Source organism: Saccopteryx leptura, chromosome X (genome assembly GCF_036850995.1).
Source record: "Saccopteryx leptura isolate mSacLep1 chromosome X, mSacLep1_pri_phased_curated, whole genome shotgun sequence".
NCBI classification, from domain to species: Eukaryota; Metazoa; Chordata; class Mammalia; order Chiroptera; family Emballonuridae; genus Saccopteryx; species Saccopteryx leptura.
Genome location: NC_089516.1, coordinates 10,796,751 through 10,818,602, shown reverse-complemented (window position 1 = coordinate 10,818,602; position 21,852 = coordinate 10,796,751). Strand labels below are relative to the sequence as shown.

At 42.7% G+C, this 21,852-nt stretch overlaps 1 protein-coding gene across 4 annotated transcripts in view; it reads right to left on the bottom strand.

Moving 5' to 3' along the window:
- Positions 1–21,852, bottom strand: part of NHS (NHS actin remodeling regulator) — a 347,012-nt gene that overhangs the window by 51,658 nt on the left and 273,502 nt on the right. The gene's annotated exons all lie outside the window — the stretch shown is intronic.

The following is a 21,852-nucleotide window of genomic DNA, read 5'->3' as shown; positions in this document are numbered from 1 at the left end:
GAGACATACATCCTTTGTCCCCATCCAAAGGCAGAGAAACCCCAGGACACTGTCCAGCTGACTTCTCCATACTTCACTTTGTACTCGGACAGCCACTCATCAACCTGGGCAGGCCCCTGGCCAGGCATGCTTGGGGGTGGGAGGTCCTGCCTTCCAGAAGCAGAGACAAGCCTCAGCGATGAGTCTAAAAGGTTGCCCTAGTTGCAGTCTTCTGGCCACAGTGCCTCAGAACTGTAGTTCTACACCTCTGTTCCTGGGGCTTACTTTACCTCTGCCCCTCGCTTGCCCTGCTTTCTGTCTCCTGTGATGCCGGGCCCCCGACCCTCATTGTTTAACCTTATCCTGCCTTCCAACTGCCAACCTCACTGTCTTCCATGTTTCAGTGCATTGCTCGGTTTCCCTAGTGCCACCCAGGGGAGAACACCAGCATCAGAGATGCCAGTACATGGGAAATGGGGCTTAAGGGAGGGAAACCACGGGCAATGCTGGTGAAGAGAGAGCACAGTCCTTGCATTTCTTCCAAGAGGCCAGGAATGGAGACTTCCTTCCCCAAAGCGCAGCAGTTAACCCACTATGCCAGTGGTCAGGAACCTTTTTGGCTGAGAGAGCCATGAACGCCACATATTTTAAAATGTAATTCCATGAGAGCCATACAATGACCCGTGTACATTATGCATTATCCAATAAAAATTTGGTGTTATCCCGGAGGACAGCTGTGATTGGCTCCAGCCACCCACAACCATGAACATGAGCGGTAGGAAATGAATGGATTGTAATACATGAGAATGTTTTATATTTTTAATGTTATTATTTTTTTGTATTTTTTCTGAAGCTGGAAACGGGGAGGCAGTCAGACAGACTCCTGCATGCACCCCACCAGGATCCATCCGGCACGCCCACCAGGGGGTGTATACTCTGCCCATCTGGGGTGTCGCTCTGTTGCAACCAGAGCCATTCTAGTGCCTGAGGCAGAGGCCACAGAGCCATTCCCAGCGCCCGGGGAAACTTTGCTCCAATGGAGCCTTGGCTGCGGGAGGGGAAGAGAGAGACAGAGAGGAAGGAGAGGAGGAGGGGTGGAGAAGCAGATGGGTGCTTCTCCTGTGTGCCCTGGCCGGCAGTCAAACCTGGGACTCCTGCACGCCAGGCTGACGCTCTACCACTGAGCCAACCAGCCAAGGCACGTTATTATTTTTTTTTTATTAAAGATTTGTCTGTGAGCCAGATGCAGCCATCAAAAGAGCCACATCTGGTTCACAATCCATAGGTTCCCGACCCCTGCACTATGCCTTCCTCGTGTACATGCTGAGCCTAGGACAGAGACTGCCCATGAGTCAAAGACAAATTCTTACAGAAAGAGTGGTTCCTAAGAGGAACAGTCTGATAAGGGAACTACTGCACATAAGAACTCCTGAGCACCAGGGCAGTTGGCTGGCCCCAGGAATGGTGAGCACTGACCCAGCCTGCCTTCCCTTCAGACCTGGTGGTATTCAGACCAGATCCCCATCCTGGGCCCACAGGCTGCTCTCAGTCTCATTGCCTCTTTCTGCTTCTTTTCCTCTTTTTCTTAGTGTGTGATTTGGGGACATTATGCCCACCTGTGTACTCCTGTGTCCCAAACAGGCTTATGGTTTCTCTCTGATCCTTTTCTTTTTGAGATCTAGACCATTTCACTTTGTTTGAGAAGCCATACTTAGGACAAGATAATCTAGAACAGAAAGGCAAATGAAATAGCAGGAAGAATACTTTTGCAGAAGGGGAACAAAGAAAGAAAACTGGCAAAAAATGAAGCCTTTTGATAATGAATCCCCCTCTCCCCAAGTATTGTAATCATGGCGGTAATTTTGATTTTGATTTTGTTTGCTGATGTAGTCATAAGTAGTGTTTTTTTCTAGAATAATGCATCATTCTCACAAGCAGCACCAACAGAAACACATTATTTCCAAAGATGCTAAATAAACACCACATGGACAGGGTCAAAGATAAAGGGACCACAGCATGCCTCAGAAATAGTGCCATAAAATAGAAATTTTTGTGATAAAGAAATGCTCTGTAACTGTGCTATCCCATATGGTAGCCACTAGCCATGCTGACTATTAAGCACTTTTAAATTTTAAAATTAATGTAAATTTAAGTATGTATAGGTGGCTATAGTATTAGCCAACCATTATCATAAATAGTCTATTATATTCTACTACCATCAGCTATAGAGAAGATTACTCCCTTTGACCCAGATTTATTCTTTCTTGGTGTTTAATCTCCAAGAAGATTTCAAGTGTAAGGGCTAGAGATCCCACGATTATCTTCCTGGGTAGGGGATAGTACTTTCAGGGAAGAGTTCTATGGAACAAAGAATAAAGACAGAAACAGTTTTTTCTTGAGTTACTCTATAACCTCAGCCCTTTCCTTGGAAACTGTAGGTGCTTGGGCAACCAGTCCGGAGTCACTGGGTCCTGGGCATAAGAAACCCTAGGAGGAACTACTAAGGGAGAAGCCAGCCTCTTCAGGCCTCAGATGAGGTATGGTCAGCCTTGGGATAGAAAGAGCAGGCCACAGCTGGTCAGAATTTTCCTACTCTCAAGTGTGAAGCGGAGAGAATGCTGAAAACAGAGGCTTTATTTAGCCACCTTCAGAGGAAAACCTTGATTCAATGACCGGGATTGACTAAATAGTCAGCTTCTCCCTGTATGTAGAGTTCAACTCCCACCTAATAGTGCAGTTCATTACCCAACCCAACAGTGGTGGCTGTGAATTTTTGTGCTAGTGATGGCTAGGGGAAGACACAGAACAGAAAGCTTGCCTGGTGGAAAGATGATGCAAGAAGTTCAGTGGGCAGTCCCAGAAGTAGAGGTGCTTCTAAGTACTTCCTCTCCAGACCAGGATGGCAGGAGGTGAGATCTGAGGCTGGGCCCACATGACTTGGGAGTAGACCAGAAAACTCTTAAAGCCGCACATTCCTTCAGTGCCACTTACCAGAAGCTCAGAGTGTTAACTTATTTTTAAAGTGAGTATGATAATTTATTATTACATATTTGTTTTTCTATACATTGAGAACAGCTTGTCTGTAATGGTAACAGAAGCTTCAAGAACATCTGCTTTGGAGAAGACTATTATTTATTTATCTACTTATTGATTTTATTCTTAATTTATTGGGATGTCACGGTCTGCCAAACTATACAGGCTTCAAGTGTACAGCTCAGCATAACACTATTTGCCCTCTGCATTGTGCACCCTCTGTCCCAGCAATGTCTCCTCGTCTCTTTCTGTTTTCATCTTCCCCTCCCTTGTCTACTTCTACCTACCCGTAATCCCTTTCCCTCTGTCTATTGCTACCCTTCTGTCTGTGTCTATGTGATATGTATATATGTTTTGTTTGGTTTGGCTAATATTTTTGCCTTCTTTCATCCAGTCGCCTTACCCCACTCCCCCCGACAGCTGTCCATCTGTCCCACGTGTCCAGGAACTAACAAACAAAATAGAAACAGAAGCATGGACATAGGGTGTTAACTTTAAATTGTCCCTCAGGAACTGGGTCAAGTAGCTGTGATTCCTCAGTCTCTGTGTGGGGAAGAGCTGAGCTCTTGCTATTTATCTCAATATTGATCTGAAGAGAAGCTTCATCATAAGTACTTGTTAAAAACACAGATTCCTGGGCTTAAACCTAGACTTCCTGAACCAAAGTTTCCAACAGAGAGGCCTAGTAATCTGCATATTTGAAAAGTACCCTGAGGATTTTTTTTTTTATCATCAGGTAAGTTTGAGAAACACAAAATGTTATCTGCTGATGCCTTGGGAACTGTTGGGAGTGAAGGCAGATGGGCCACATGGGGGAAGGGAAGAAACTGCTGCAAATGAAAACATCCATTCACCTATGGAATGTTTTCTAAATAGTTATTATGTCTCAGGCACAGTACTAGGTGCTGGGATGTAGCACAGAATGAAATATATAAGAATCCTTGCGACATAGGGTATACATTCTTTGGTTCTGTGGGGAAATGGTTTAGGTGTGACTCCAACTGGAAGGAATAGTCTGGGAGATGTGACCCCTAGCAGATTCTTCCTGCTTCAGTGTTACACAATCCCCTGGGGACTGCTTAAGACTCCAGACTCTAAAGGGCATAAATACCAAAGACATTATACTCCCTACTCCTCCACCTCCACTTTTCTGCAGTAGGTTGTTCCAAATTAAAGGATAAATTAGCATATCATAAAATAAATGTGAAAGATATTCAGCAAAGTTCTCTTTTCTTCTTATTAAATAGGAGGTTATTTGAAAAAAGCAGTTTTTTGGTGCCCCTGCTTTGATGATGCCTTAAACACATTCTTACCGTGCTACTCAGGCAAGCCAGCTCTGAGGTTCTGAACTGCCTGCTGCTCAGGACTGGGGATTTGTACATGCAAAGACTAAATGCATGAGTTCCAGCAGGGCAGTGAAGTCAACCTGCTCTCACAATGATAGCCTTTAAGGCTAGGAATCCTTACTTCTTTGCCATCCAAAGTCTTTTTCTTTATCTTCTGAGAAGCTGTAACAGATTTCTGCCACGCACTAACAGGTGAACATTTTGCTCATCAGTTCCACAATAGTGTTTATCTCTTAGGCAAGAAAAGGAAAACTATGTAATGCCTTTGCTTTCAGTTTTGTCCTTTGGTTATAGAACATTAACTAGTATTATGTGTCCACTGGAGGCAGACAGACAGGCACTAATGGAGCTCTTCAGGGAAAAGTATCCCATTTTCTTTCTTTAAAAAATCTGTTCCTTTTCCTAAATAACTGTTCAGCGAGAGTTGAATCCACTCATTCATAAGCTCACTGAACCACTGTAGCAAGGCTGTCCCATATTTTTAGGTTCACCCTGCCCCCTTTTCTCCCATTTAACAATTTTAACATGGCTAGGCCATGTGATATAGCAGGCTTAGCACTCCCAATAATGTTTGTTCTCATAAATATGACACAAAGAGAAGCAAGAAGGTTTCTCCTCTGCTTATTTGGATATATCCAGGGATCCCTCTGTGGTAGGCAGAATCCTAGGATAGCCACCAAGATTCCTAACCTCTCATGTACATATCATGTACAGTGCCCTCCCCTCAAGTGCAGACAGAACTTGTAAATTATGTTGCATTACCCGGCAAAAGGGATTTTAAGATCCCTACTCAGTTGACTTTCAGTTAATCAAAAGGGAGATAATTATCATGACTGTATCGACTGTATCTGGGCTAATCCGATGAGCCCTTAAAAAAAAGACAAGAAGCAGAAGACACACTCTCCTGCGGGCCTTGAAACAAACTGCCACAGTGTAGAGAAGGCCACATGGTAAATAATGGTGTGTGGCCTCTGGGAGCTGCAAGTCTCAGTCTTATAACCTCAAGGAACTGAATTACGGCAACAACCAATGAACTTGGAAGAGACCCCCAGGCCTCAGATGAAAAATCAGTCTCAGCCAAGGCCTTGGTTGCAGCCTAGTGGGTTCCTGGGGAGACCTAATTAACCTGCATCCAGAATCCTGATCCACGGCCATTGCAAGATCCTAAATGTGTGTTAAGCTGCTAAATTTGTGGTAATTGTTACATGACAATAAAAACTAATGCGCCTTCCCACTATTTTTATTGACTTTCCTAGAGCCAACTCCTTGCCTTATCTAGTACTTCTTCTGTACTCCCTTTGTTACTGCTCTCCAAGGAAGGGACAGATAATGGCATGAGCTACAGTGGGAAATAGGGCTCTGTGTCTCGCTTTAATCCTCTCCCGCAGGAAAATAATTTACGTGGATGTAACATTTCTCCTGTCCAAGACTGCAGGCTCTTGCAGAGAGAGCTCCAGCCATATGCCATGTTCTAAGTGAGGTCCATTGTATTCATGACATTGTCACATAACCCCAAGATTAAAATATTGCTGCCAGGCCCTGACTGTTTGGTTCAATGGATAAAGCATTAACCTGGTGCACCAGAGGTTACAAGTTCAAACCCTGGTCAGGGCACATACTAGAAGCAATGAATGAGTGCACAACTAAATGAAACAACTAAGTGAAATAAGTTGATGCCCCTCTCTCTCAAATCAATGGAAAAAAAAACCCAAAACAAAACATTGCTCCCATTTTATAAACAAGGAAAGAGAAACTTGGAGAAAGAAGTAAATTCTAAAGTCACACACCTGGCAAGTGAAAAATTTGGGATTAGAAACCAAATCTGTCTTCCAAGCTGCTCCTCTTTCTAAAACAATTATCGAAATAGGTTTATCTAAGCTAAGACCGACTGGGGACTGGAATTGAGTGGGCTCTTTTCCACATAAAAGTACTTAGTGCTTCTCAAAATCAAAAGAAAGGACTCAGAACTGCTACTCTCATGCTATTCATAGTAATAGGTGGAACCAAGAGCTGAGTGAATCTTTTAGAAAGTGCCCAGCAGATTTGTCATGTTATAGAAATACAAACAGCACCACAAACACCAAACTGCTGGAAGAAAATGCCATTGTAGTAAATGTCCACAGAGCAGTGAAGTCTTTATAGACTGAACTTAATTCATTCCCCTGCCGAACTCTGGGGATAATGGAATTGTCTAGACCTTGATTCACACTGATGTACTGAAAGCATGTATATGGTCACTGGGTTCGTCTGAAATGAGCTGACTTGGAAGTTGAGAAAAACTAATGGCTATCACTCTCTTAGAAAAGCCAGGCCCCTTTTTAAGGGCAGGAGGAGACTTGAGTTTAGGAACTATTGGGAATGGGTAAAAATCAGGGGCACATATAATCTTGCCGTACGCCTCTCCAGTTCAGAGTCTCCCCCTGCCCTACTGGGGTTAGTATTTGTTCAAAACTGCCTTTCCTGGTCTTATGAGCCTCTCACTCCCTTAAAGCTTTATTTCCTCTGGGGGAAGCATGAAATCCTTTTTCCTGGCCTGTCTTCCTAGAAAGCCTCTCTCCCTCAAGCGTCCGCCCCTACCACCGGCTCTCTCCCCATGCTACTCCTTCCTTCTCCTAGCCTCCCAAGGCTTTGAAAGGGGGGCGGTGACAGCTGAAATCAAAGTCTGAATGCTACATGTGGCGAAAAATTCAGAAAAAAATATGCAAAATTACTCAGAAATGGAATCTCTGCCCCTTCAAGGGAGGAAAGGGATTAAAAAAAATGTTCTTAGAGTACTTACAGGATTAACTACCCACATACACTTTGCTAACCTTCCTGCGCTTCCACCCATCACACCCACCATGCACACAGATGTCTTGCTAGGAACACATTTCTCCACAAACCATCCACTCTGACGCTCTGTGACAGAAAGCAGCAAGGAGTGTGTTAGCACATTAATATATTAATGAGAATCTGAAATAGTCAGTGTCACAGATATGTCGCAGGTTTTCTTCTTGGATCCCTGTTATGCATAAGCCAATCTTCAACAGTCATCAGCGTGGGAAGCAAATTGAAAATCTGCTCAGGTTATCTGTTGTTGTTGCCTGAGTTCTCTGATCTGTTATAGAACTAGGCAGGGGATTTCACCGAGTGAAACCATTTGTTCCTGTCTCTCTTCCTTCACTGGCAACCAGCCCCTTGCCCACTCTGCTTGACAGCGTGGAGGAGGAAGCAGGGTACATGGCACAAAGGCATGTGGAACAGCCCAACATCAGAGCCAGATACCCACAGTCTGTCCCTGCTGAGCTTCCTGTTTGTAGAACCACAATAATTCAGACTTGTTCCCTACTGAACAAGTGGGCATAACATCTAATGTGTACCTCTTAGCATCAGGAAATTGTAGGCTTCCTGACAAGTTTCAGTGTCCTGAAACATTCCAACACCCACAGAATAGAACATGTCTATGTATTTATTTATGTATTAAAAGGATCTAGAATGATTTCCCTATAGAAATATTTCCCCATCTTCTAAAACAAAGTGATGTTTCATACCAGGGGTACCATGGAGTTATTACTATTACTGTTGTTGTTCTAATGTCCAACACCTTGTAACAAGACCACTAGAAAGTTGGGTTCTGCTTGCAGTTTTGTGTCCTTGTGCTTGTCATCAAACCTTCCCAGGATTCAGTTTTCCATATTTACAAGTGAGGATTTAGACCTTCTGCTCTCTGAATCCTGTATTGTTATGTTTGCGCCTCTGATTTTCTACCAGTCACCAAAATTAAGTAAGGCTGCATCATCCACTCTGAAGGACTCTATATTCAAGCTCCAGCAGGATGAGCTTGGGGAATGACCCTGAGATGGAAAGCTGGGAAGTCATCATAGCAGCTGTGCATCCAGGACGAGTTAGTGAACTCTCTGGGCTTCTGTATCCTCCTCTGTAAAGTGGGAATCCCAGAGGCTTTATAGAATGGTTCTGAGGATCCAATGAAATATAATAAAGTCCTTGCCATGTCACTGCTTACTAAATGTTAGTTCCTTTTCCTGAATTGGAAACAAAAAAAGACTAAGAGGCCAGGATTGAGGTCCAAGTTCAAAAGAAGAAAATCTGGAGGTCTCCAAGTTTCTTTTCTTCTTTTTTCTTTATTTTTCTGTCTTCTTGGTGAGTGTCGCATAAACAAAGATGAGGCCACTGGAGATCACTCTTTGGGGGTAGGTGTCTTACAATCTGGAAACTGTAAAGGAGTCTGTCCACTACCAGAGAGTCTGTGACCTCTCTGACAGGTTGGATGTCCTCAGCCTCTGATCCTGTTGACTTGGGCAGCATTCAGTATAATGATTTGGCTATCCTAATTCTCTGACTCACTGTCAGAGCAGCAGCACTATCTATCCTCTTGGGAAACAGTTTATAATGTACTTGTTTATCTTTGGGTCATTCTGCTGCATGTTCTACACCCTGCACTTCCTCCAGAATGTAAGAATGTAGCCACCTGTCACAGTTCAGCTATTGTTTAAAAAAATTCCTTTAGGCAGTTTGCAGAGTCATTGGATTCTACCACTGGAAGGGACCTTAGAAATTATAGAGTTCTGTGTTTTTTCAAACTGCAGGGCATGACCCCCATTAGTCAATTGTGAAATCCATTCAACAGATCAAGTCTAGCATTTTTTAAAATAGTGAAATAAAAAAGAGTAGAAAAATACCGAAACACATTGCATGTAGTGAATATTGTTTTGTGAAGCTATTGTTTTGTTCCATGTGCGTGCATGTATATGTGTATGTGTGTGTGTGTGTTCAGGACTGTGATGTAAAAATCTGTTTCTTGTTTGTGATGTAAAATGTGTTTCTTGTTTTGGTAGGAGTCAGCACATTGAAATCTACTATTTACGCCATCACTCTCACGTGCTGATTAGGAAACTGACGTACAAAGATTTGACCCAACATCACAGAACTGGTATTTTGCAGAGGCAAAAACAAAGCTCAAGTCTCCTGACATTGGGTCCATGCATTCTCCTTGGCAACCTCTTCTTCCCATGCCAACATTCAGCCTGGCTGCTGTGCCCTTCATCTCTCTAAGTCATGATTTGTTACCTATTACATCAGTCAGATTGTCCTTGCCTCCAAAAAACACACACTTTCTCACCTGTTCTCAAAGAAACCAGCCATTTTCATTTTGGGATTCCAGAAGCATGTTAGCCCAGGGAGTAAAGAACAAGTTCTCTGGGGGTCCTGAGGCCACCAGCAATCAGCAGAACTCATATTGAGTATCACTAGTGTCAACAATGAGAGATCAAGGCTACAAGGTAGGTATTCTGTTGAATAATAATAAATTAGTGATAGTCAACTGTTTTGTTCTACAAAAACTATCTTGATAGCTCAATCTAATAATTAGGTCAACCCCAAAGTTAGCTTTACCAGAGGGACCATTAAGATCTTAAATTGTAATAAACTGCTTGCTTTCCAGCAACTTGGACTGAAAATGACCATCCCTTCACTGAATCATGACACGTTTGTTCCAATGTTCAAGGTTTTCATACCTAATCTTAAATCAGAGTGGGAGGAATAGGAGCTTGGCTCAACTCTTTCTTCATTAATCTCACATCCCTTAAAGAGACATTGGCAGTTTTAAATGTTTGCAAACAGGTTAAAGTATAAAAAAGATAATATTAATCAGAAATAAGGAATTTAATATTTTAGGTGAGCCAAATGGATAGTTAAGAAATACTTCCAGGATTCAGAAAAGAGTGAATGTCACAAATATTTTCATTCTTTGCAAAGAACCAGATGAGGCTGGTTACAGGGAAGGCCATAAGCATCATCCTTTGGTACTTTTAGTTTCTTGAAAGTAGGAAAATGGAGAAGATGGATTCTACCCACAAAGATTAACATGTTTTGAAGTCCCTTCTATATTGCTCAAACTACAGATGTGATGCCCCTTGACATGCTAGGGAAGAAAGTGGAGCTGGAGTTGGAAAGGCAGCTTAGAAAAAGCCTGTGAAATCATCTTTTTTATTCAGGAGACACTGCATGGGATGTAAGAGAAGAGTTCTGTTTTCAATATGGTCCATGGCACCTCTCTGGTCCTCCTGGACATATTTCTTTGTCTTGGTTAAATTGTGGAGCAGTAAGGTAATCAGCATGTGACACCCAATTATATATGCTAAGAAATCTCTCCTCTTGGGTAGAGGTTAGTCTCCACACCAAAAGCCTGAACATTTATTATGAGTTCTGTGCTCTTTATAAAAGACATGGCATAAGCTACATGAGTGGGGGATATTTATCATGTGGTACACTGAATCTGGAGTCAGAAAAGATGTGTTCTCTTGAGACTCAATTAGCCAGAGTCTAGCTGAGTCTGCAGCGATACCTACAGAGTTCTGCTTTCCATGGCCAATGGTTCTTTCCCTCACTATCTGCCCATGGAAGACAGGCTCAGAAAATGGAAATAAGAGTTTGGGTTTCCCCAAGACAGGCATCAAGACAAAGGTTCAGGAACAAGTAGTTTATTTAGAAGGTAATGCTAGAAAGTTACCAGTAGGGGCTTTGGGGAAGTGAAAAAGAGAAGGGAAGGAAGCCAATTAAGGGTGTGCTTAATTTAAGAGCATGCTATCACTATGGGAAATGGACTGGATCGCCCCAGGAGCCAGTGCAAAATGCACATCTTAGAGGCAAGGGAGTTGGGATATTTATCTACTACTTCTTGTCAGTCATTGGTTGAGAGCTGCCTAGGCACCACAGCAATATTTCCCTGGTAGTTCTAGAAAAGTCATTTCCCTGGCCAGAGAAAGCCCTCAGGTAAAGAATGCAAGTCGTGGGAGATTAACCCAGCTACTGTGCACTGAAGTGATAAGGATGAGGGAGTATGGGCAGGTAACCAATAGTCTTGGGGGTTTTAGAAATGTAATCCTCACAGCCCATAACCATGTGCATTTCAAATTTGGGATATCTTGATTGTGCAGCTGGCTAATTTTAATAGTTCTCTAATGCTAAAGTGGTGTATAAATAAATTTGTTTTCAAATCTCTCAGTGTGGCAGTGAAGAACCATGGTCAGATAGCTCTGGATCCTGGTTGCAACACTAGCTGGGAAGGCCTGGCTAAGGGCAGGCTGCCTTTTACAGGGGCATGGACCAGGCAACCTGGCTATCCCTAGGGTCCTAGCAGGTCACGGAACCTCTAGAGTTCTGTTTCCTCCTCTGTCAGACATTCAGATATGTTAAGGTGTCCCAGGTTCATCTTGTACATTAGCTTCCCCAATTCTGAAATCAGCTCTTTCTCCAGGAAGCCCTGGCTCCACTCAGAAGGAACAGGTGTTAGAGACAACTTTCTGCATGTCAAGGGTATTCATTGTTGCTCGGTTTTCATGGACTCTAGCCTTCTTCGAAAGAGAGGGCTAGAAAATAAGTAAGTTTCAGAAGGTGAAGAAAACCCATGAATTCAAACCACTATTTCCAATTCAAATCTAAGATTACAGGTTTTAATTCAACTTCCTTGATCTTATAATTGATTTCTTTTCTCTTATGCTGAAAATCTTGTTTCTTAATGACAGTGGCATAATTTCTTATTTGAATAGTCTCAGAATGACCATAGTAAGACAACTGTAGATTGCTTTCTGTTTCTCTTTTGTCTTTTGGATATTTTCTACTAGAAATGGACAACAAAGAGTACTTTGTTTATAAGTCATATGAAATTATTAAAGGTGTCGAATTCAATGATTATTGAAGGCCTGCATACTCCTCTAGACACATAAAATGAGAAACTGTGAGAGGCTCCAGCTGTCTCATTCAGGTGGCTCTAGTTCATAAATAATTAAAATTTATCAAAAGTTTCTGCATTTTTAATTTACAGCTTATTTGAGAAAGATGTACAGGCCTTCTTGCCAATCATGCTCATCTGCCCATGTGTTGCAATGTTTAGAAAACTAAGAGTTCCTTCCCTCCTTGTCTCTTGGGAACTCAGCCACTGGCCCTCAGAGAAGGTGGACTGGGTTTGTTGAGTAACAGCACAGAGAAGCCCATGTGGCGATGCAGAGAGCCTTTGATCTCCAGAAGACTTGAAAACTCAAGCTTGGAGGTCTTGGCATTTATCCCAGAGATCAAACGTATGTGTTGGCACCTGCATGGAAAAGGGAAATGAACAAGGCCTTTTTGAATCCAAAGCCTATGATGGAAACTCCATAAGCAATGGCAGAATCTACCGAAGGCCATGAGCCCATCCGAAGCTATGAGAAACTTCTCTGGGGAATCTCTCTACCAAGAATTTGGCTGAGTGGACCACACACAGGGATCAGACTACATCACCTATGAATGACTGTGAATGAACCCAAAGAAATACCAAAACACTAGGTTGAACCATATGAAATTGATATTTTTGTAAGTCAGAATAGTTGGGTATTATCAATTTCATATGGTTCAACTTTACAGCTCTTAAATAAGCAAATGAGGATCCAAAAACCCAATAATCTTTCAAAATGGATAAATGACACCCTATTTTCTCTCCCAGGGTCAAGGCATATCTTTGAAGTTTCTCTTCTCGGTTTGATTTTCTAAGGAGGCAGGCAAAGGTGAGAGGAGAAGAGAGAAAAAAAATAATACTTATACAGGCAACTGACTATAGGGGGTCTCATTAAGAACAAGGGTCTCAAGCCCCAGTACTGGCTGACATGGTTCAGAGGCCCACCAACAGATGTCCGAGTATACTGGGGTCCCTGTCTAATCACACTTGGGTCTGGGAAGTAGAAAGTGTCATCTCTCATTAAGTTCAAATTATTGTACAGACGTATTTTAAGGAGAAAGAGATGTCATCAGTGCCCTTAGGAGTTTATAACTTGGTCGCCATAAAAGGCACATTAGATGATAATCCCAGATAGGATCAAGTGTGCACCCTGAGAGACATACAGAGTGCCACAGAGTCTAGAGAAATGTTCTCTGGTGTAGTAAGAAGTACAGGGAAGAGGTAACCTTGAAGTAGAGTAAGGGTTGATGAATAGGATTAGCAGGAAGGTTGGAAAATGCTGGAAGAGAACCACTGGAAATTTCCATCTTGAAGTAAGAAAGATTTGAATACTGGCAATTTCCTATGAGGCAGCCTAATATGAAGGCTGGGAAAAGTTCCACAGTGCAGGTCCCAAGAGGAGAACTGCTGCTAGATCAGGAGTTGTGTGAAGCAGAGTGGAACAGGTTAGAGGCTGCCAAAGGGGAAGACAATACCACTTAGCATGTGCATGAATCAGGCACTGGGTTAGGCCCTTGACAGAAGTTATCTTATTTGGTTTCCACAATAAACCCAGGAAGTACATTCATTATCGCCAATTTACTGAATAGGCGCAGAATGGTTAAGAAATTTGCCCAATGGCTCAAAGATTATAAATGCTAGAGCCAACACTTGAAGTGAGTGCGTTTGATATCAAAACCTCGCACCACTTTCTGCCTTACTACTCCACTTTCTAACCTATACAGGAGCCGATGTTTATTTGGGAAGACAATAGTCATCCTGGAAAGAAGGACGGACTGCAATTATTCAGTGGAGCACACTGGTGGCCAGAATGAGGAACCTGTTACATGATGGGGAGTATCTTAATTGCCCCTTCTCCAAAGCAGAGCTCAAGACAAGTTGTTTGAGGATAGAGATGGGCTTTCTTGTATATTATTTGAACCATCTAGATACGCAGTAGTCTTAGAACACTGACCTATATGTTATAGGAGCTAAAGTATGTGGTTGAATGGATGTGGCTAAACTCCATAAATTGTTTGATCTATGCATTTTGTGGCCTCCTTTTGTTTCCTTTTAACCTACCTCCTTTCTTTACTTGATCTCTTTCCTCCTAGATAAATTCTACTCAATACCCAGCTCAAGTTGTACCTCCTCCATCAAGCCCTTTAAGATCCTCAGGACACAGTTGATTCACTCATTCATTAAGCAATGAGTGACTAAGGACCTCCCACATGCTAAGCACTGTGCTAAGCACTGGAATACAGTGATGTACATGACAGACACAATCCTTGCCTTCATGGAGCTTATATCCAGGTAGAAAGAAGCCCAACAAATAACCCAATTAATAAGGAAGGATATAATCAGATAGTAATAAGCAGTCTAATAAAATAAAACGGGAATGTGAGAGAGAGCAAGGCTAGTGGGAAGCATGGCATGGAAGAAATGACAGTAGAGACCTAATGACAAAGAAGGCCTGATAGTCTCAACTGGGCATCAGAGATACCAAGGTGAAGGAGAGAGAGAAAGTCCCTATCCAAATAGAGCTGACCTTTAATGGGATGACCTCTTCCTCTAGTTCAGAGTGGCAGTCTTGCCTAGTAGTTATTAAAGTCATTTCCTCTTCTTTTTGGGCACATAGCTAGAGAGTATTTCCCAGCCTCCCTTGCAGCTGAATGTGGTCATATATTTAGGTCTAGCAGTAGAATCTGAGCAGAAGTGATATGCACCATTTCCTGCACAGCCCATAAAAACCTCACATGCATTCTCTTTCATGTTCTTGACACCTTAGGAGCCATATACTGAAGATGGTAGATTTGTGAGATAGAAGGGACTTTGGCCCTGGCTGGTTTTCTCTGTGGAAAGAGTGCCAGCCTGGCATATAGACATCTCAGGTTTGATTTCCAGTCAAGGCACAGAAGAGAAGTGACCACCAGCTTCTTTACCCCTCCTACTCCCCCTTCTCTCTCTCTTCTTCTCCTGTAGCCAGTGGCTTGATTTGTTTGAGCATTGGCCCTGGGCACTAAGGATAGCTTGGTTGGTCTGAGTGCACCAGCCTCAGGTGCTAAAAATAGCTCTGTTATTTGAGTATCGGCCCCAGATGGGGTTTGCTGGATGGACCCTGGTCAAGGTGCATGCAGGAGTCTGTCTCACTATCTCCCTTATTTGAAAAAGAAAAAGAAAAAGAAAAAAGAAGGAACCTAGATCACTGAAGTTTGGCTAGGAGAGGATCTACCCACCAATAAAGAAGAACCCATTTTGGACATTATGCAAGTTAGTAATAAACCTGACTTTCATTAAGTCACTGAGACACTGGAGGTTATTTGCTATAGCAGCTCACATTAGACTAATTCACTGAAGTTATTGTGTCATTGCTATGGCTACTTGTTTGGCCCCTTCTGGGCATATGGCATGGTTTCTATTGTACCACCATTTACCCCTGTACTTTCAGTTCACTTTTCCTTCCTGTAGGCCCCATCCCCTCAACTCAGATGGCTACAGTGCAGTCAGAGGCTTGATCTCCTTAGGGGAGTGCTTTGATATCTTACTGCTCACCAAAGTGGGAGCCTGCCTTCACTGCTATATCCTGTCAATGGATGCTTTTATGGCCCTTTAAAGTCATCTGTATTTCAGGCCAGGGTCAATATAACAGGGTCAACATAACCCACAGACTGTTGTAGTTGTTTATTTCCCTGTCAAACTGTATACTTTTGAGGACAAAGAATATTTCTTCTCTATATCTCAGCACAAATAGCAGAATTAGGCACACAGTAGGTGCTCAATAAGTGCTTGCTGAATGGATAAATAAGGTGATTTAATGTTTATTTTATATTGTTAAATATGCTGGTACGCTTTGGAAATAATCTGCAGAAGTTTTTGTTCTTTAGAAAACATCTCTAAAGCTACCCCCTCAATTTACAGTCAGCATTGATAGAAGCTTTCTCTTGAAAACAAAATGTATGGAAATCAGGCTGAATTATAAGTTGCTTCGGGGCATCCACAGAAATGAGGATTGTGCGGGAGGGCACACTGAATAGAACACTGTTTTCCTGCTGTTTTGCTAAGTGCTGGCTCTCCCCCTTTGCTCTTTCTTCCCAAACTCTACCTCCAAATTATCACCAGGAGTCTATAGGCAGAGTTACCTTTTGTTCCAACACCCACTTCTATAAGTCATCTACCAAGTGAAAGCTGCAAGTACTCAGTTAGCCAAAACACTGTGCTTGATTTCTCTTCAAGGCCAATCTTTAAGCAATGAATGGGTGCCAGGGAGTGACTGCAGCTAGCCTATGTTGAGATGCCTTCTCAGTGCCCTCAGACCAAGGTGGCCAACCCCAAACAGGCTCTTGCCTTCACAGTGTCCTTCTGCTCCAGATATCAACTTTCTTTGAGGGTCATGGTGCAGAGCTTCACCGATCAGAGACACCAAAGCCAGAGCAATATGGCAAAAAGAGGAAGATCAGGAAAGGAATGGGCCCAACTTGGAAATATTTTTAGCCAATGCTCTGATTCTTTCTTTCACCTTCTTTTAAAGACTGTCAAACCAATAGATTTGGTGAGCACAACATTTACTTGCCTTTTTCCACCCAGAAAGGCTTGTTCTTACTAGAGCAAAAGCTACTTGAGACAAGTGACACACAAAGGTGTCTAGATTCACATCTCTTTCACCATTGTGTTAGTTTACCATTGTGTGTTCCCAGGTCTTTTTTAGATTTTGAGCCCTGGCTGAAGCCCATTCCAGAAATATCAGTGTCCTCTGTGGTAGGGCTTTCTGCAAATCCACAGAGACCACGATCCACTGGGGCTGTCCAAGCAAACTGCCTTTTCATGGGCAACAAACTAGAAATTTCCTCCTCCTGGGGTGAAGTCAAGCCAGTGGCCTGGAACACACAGTTCAGGCTCTGAACTGTGGAACTGCAGGGCCTTTTTAGTAACAAGTATGGATTTAGGGCTTCGGGGTATGCTAGACTCCAAAAGGTACATCTTAAAAATTAAGAAAATCCCTCTTGAATATTCAATTGTTAGTGGAAACAAAGTCTGTTAGTCTCTTCCTTGCCTGCTGCTTCCTTAGACTGCACTTTGTCCATCACTGTCTTCCTCACCTCTTTCTCTGTCCCCTCACAGTCCTTTCCCTGTAGTCCTTGGCAAGGGTGTGGCTGACTAACAGACCAAGACTAACCTTCCCTTTTTACATATATTACATTTTTCAGCCTGTAAAGAAATGCCTGTTATTGGTAGTTTTCTCCACTTGGTATATGGGGCAAAAGCAATAGCTCTCATGACCATGACAAAAATGAAACCCTTGAGTATCAAAAAAATCAGACTTAAAATCTAGAAAGAATATTCGTGCTCAGTTCTTCACTTTTTACCCATTGAAAAAACAAACACACAAACAAAAAAATGGCATTTCTCAATAAATGGCACCTGCTATGGCCTTCTACTGTATAATGTTCACCTTTGTTCTAGCAGCTTGCTTGCTTTCTGTTCTGTTTCTTCCATACCTCCATGTGCTGAGGGTAATAGTGATGTCAGTAAGTTTCCATCTTTCTTTGAATATTCATTCATTCAACAACTAGTTACTAAGCATCTACTGAGTTCTATCTCTGCCTGAGGCATTGGGACACATATGAAGTCTCTTGTCCTCCTGGAGTGACTGGAGCGACTGATGACAACATGCAGATATAACATCAGGTGGTATAAGTTCTGTGAGGAAGTAAGCAAGTGGGGTAAGGGGATAGAGAGTGGGAAGGTCACTGCTGTGGAGAGTGTGGTATAGCAGGTAAGTTCAGTTCCTTGCCAGAATCCCCTTAGCATTTACCTAGATACTCCAAAGGCAGGTCCCCATGAACGTCTGAGTGATTTTTCTGCCCGGGGGTGATATATTTGCTGATAATGAAAGAATGCTTGGCTCATAAGCAGGTCAAACAAAAATATTAGAAAGCGCCTGTCTCCGAGAGCAGCCCTCACCAATGACAGATGCCCTCTTCCCAGGTTAAGCTAACTCAGAAGTGTGGTCTTCACCTCTCTCAGGGTTCCTCAGCAGGACTAAGCTCCAGCTGACTATGTGGTGGCAATTTGATAACACATGTTTATTAGATTTGTTCCTCCGTCTCTCTTCCCCACTCCCTATAGGTGTTACCTGGACTTACAACCCAAACCACTTGTGCTTCGATCCTTGTCTCAGAGTCTACTTCTGGGAGAACTCAACTAAGATAGGTAGCTAGGGAAGGCTTCTCTGCCAACGTGACACTTGCCCCATGAAGGGGGGAGCTAAGTGAAAATGTGCGGTATGAGAATTCCGAGTAGAGAGAACAGAAAAACCAAAGGCCGCTGGATGGGCTCGTGTCTGAGTATTTGAGGAGCAGCATTTGAGGAGCAGCAAGACCAGAGTGCAGGAACAGAGTAGGTGAGGGGAGGGTGTAGAGCACGTCTTCCTACTTTGCAGATTCTATAGCTGCAACGTCTCCTTAACCCTTGCGTTCACTGTTTCCTCCAATGGCTTCACTTCTCATTTCTCTGATGGCTAATTTTCTGAGACTTCTGCCACTTTATTTGCATTTTTATTTCACTTGATTTAAATGCATCTATCACTGACCGGTGCAGGGGTTCTGGGAAACTGCAGTCCTGCTCAGGGGGCAGCTTCTGGGGGAAAGCAGCAGGCTCTCTTCATAGCTCCCACCCTTGATTTGTTTTTTTTTTAATGGATGACTTTTCATTTACTTGTACCCATTGCTATCATCATCATCTTCATCCACAACACCTCCTGAGAACCTATTATGTGCCAAATTGTGCCATTTGCTTAGCCTTCATCATCTCTGACCCTTCACACCAGTTCTGAAAACGAAACAGCAACTGCAGCCTAGCCCAAGGAGGCAACCTTCCTCCTACTTCACCCCCTGCAGCAGGCGAGGACCTCCTCTTACACCTCTGGCTACACAGACAAACCCTGGCAGTGATTTCTGTGACCGCAGTGCCTTTGTCCCACATTCCAGGCCCCGCTGAGGCAGCTGCTTTGATCCAGAACAGGAGATTCTAGATCAAGAGGATGTGGAGTTCTCTTTAGGCAGCTGGCATGAGCTTACTACAGATGCTTCCTGATTCAGGATTGCTTTGCTGCCTCCTGGGAGGTTCATCATCAAAACTTTGTGCCTTGACCCATATTGTGCCTCTCTTCATTTGTGCTTTTGGCTAGAGCTACTGGGTAACCGATGGCGAAGTCTGTTAGTGCTTCATTCTGCTCACAGTTCCTTCTGGAGGAGTTGGCATCTAAAAATTAGTCAGCAATAAGTGAGCCCTGAGGTGATAACTGTTAAGGCCTAAAAGGCAGGCTGGGGAGACTGAGCTCTATTGGCAGAACTGGTATGTGCTCTATGTGGGTAGTCCTCAGTAAGTCCCTGAGTGTCTCTGGGCTTAGGTTTCTCTCAGGCTGATAGCAATAACAAATACTTTTTAGGATTCCCTTTTACTCTTTTCTAATTGTTCTTCTTAGTGTTTAGCAAATGTCCATGTGCATATCTACATTTTCCCACTTCCTATGCAATTAAATTAGGGCACAATGACAGGGTGAGTATTGGCTACTAGCCAGTAGAATATGGATGGAAGCAATGTACACCACTTTGACGCCTGGTTTTTACTAAACCTCCCAAGAATTTTGCTTCTCTCTTTTCTCTACTGCTTAATGACTACATGTTATAGACTTACATCAGACTTTGTGTGAGGAAGAACTAGAACTTTTATTGTATTAAGGCACTAAGCTCTGTTGGTTTATCTACTATCATAGCACAGTATAGCCTATCCTGACTAATACAATTATTCTTTATTCTGCCTGTTCATTTATTCATTTACTCATTAGTACTTTCAGATGTTATTCATTCACTTAGTATTAATTGGCTACTACATGGCTAGATACTAATACTTTAGCATGAATAAATCTTGGGTTCTTCCCCTAGAGAAGGTGGATGTCTAGGTGAGGAGGCACATATGGGAACAGAAGCAATAATAATAGAGTGTGATAAGTGTGTACTAGGTGCATAACATAGTGTTGTGTGCAGAGAAATAAAGATTCAGAGGTCTTTGCCTTTAGAAAACTTTAAGCACTAGATTCTTCTTAGTTTCATTCTTTATCAGACTCCTTTAGTCTAGGGCCTCCTAGACTCTAGGCAGTATTTACCCTGCTTTCTGCCCTCGTTCTAAAAGAATCACACTTACCATTACTCTCCTCTCTACCAGCCCATCATTCCAAATCAGTCTTTCTGAAGTATCATCTTTACAGGTCATACCCGTTTTAAAGTCAAATAGGGGTTTTCATTGCTTACATAAGGTCCAAACTCCTCAACTTGGCATCGGTCCAGTTTTGAGCCATTTTTCAAACACTATTTTCCACTTTTCCTTCCACTGTTTCCCGTTCAACCAGACTGGCATAAACCATGTTCAAAAATACACACCATTGGAGATGCCACTCCTGTGTCTTTTCTCACGCCATTCTTGTCACCCCTCCTTGTCTGCCTAAGTCCCTTCTTCTCTTCAGTATTAATGCATTCAATGACTTAGATGAAATGAACAGTTCCTTGGTGGTGGTGGGGTACAGAGCAAGAGACACAAGAGAAATAGAAATATAAATTGTCCCTATCTCTTAAAGAAATTAAATTCTTAATCAAAACCCTTCCCACAAAGAAAATTCCAGACCCAGATGGCTTCACTAGTTAATTCCATAAAACATTTAAGAAATAATACCAAAAAAAAAAGAAATAATACCAATTTACACAAATTCTTTTTAAAAATAGAAAATATTCCCCAACTCATTGTATGTAGCCTGTATAACCTTGACACCAAAATCTGATGAGAGACATCTCTGAGAAATCTATGGTTAACCTTGTATTTAATGATGAAACATTAGCTGCCTTAAGATTGGAAAAAAAATCAAAACATCTACTCTCACCAATGTAAAAAGATATAAGGCTAAGAAAAAAGTGGTAAATACTGTCATTATCAGACAATATAATTGTGTAGGTTAAAAACCCTATGAATAGGCCCTGGCCGGTTGGCTCAGTGGTAGAGCGTCGGCCTGGTGTGCAGAAGTCCCGGGTTCGATTCCCGGCCAGGGCACAAAGGAGAGGCGCCCATCTGCTTCTCCACCCCTCCCCCTCTCCTTCCTCTCTGTCTCTCTCTTCCCCTCCTGCAGCCGAGGCTCCATTGGAGCAAAGATGGCCCAGGCGCTGGGGATGGCTCCTTGGCCTCTGCCCCAGGCGCTAGAGTGGCTCTGGTCGCGACAGAGCGATGCCCTGGAGGGGCAGAGCATCGCCCCCTGGTGGGCAGAGCGTCGCCCCCTGGTGGGCGTGCAGGATGGATCCCCGTCAGGCGCATGCGGGAGTCTGTCTGACTGTCTATCCCCGTTTCCAGCTTCAGAAAAATACAAAAAAAAAACACACAAAAAAAACCCTATGAAAAGTACAAAAACTGCTAGAAAGAGTGAATTTAGAAGTCACTGCATATAAGGTAAATATATCAAAACCAATTGTATTTATTTATTCATACATACATATTATTAAGAAAAATTGGAAAATTAAATAAAAAGGAATACTATTTGCAATATCATAAAAATATCAAATACATAGGAACAAATCTAACAAAAGATATGCTAGTCATCCACACTAAAAATTGCAAAACATTGCTAAGAGAAATGAAAGACCTATATGATCCCAAAGTATACTACATTCAAGGATTGGAAGATACACTACTGACAAAGATGTCCATTCTCCCCAAATTCCTCCATAAATTAAAATCAATGGCCAATCAAAATCCCAGCATTTTTTT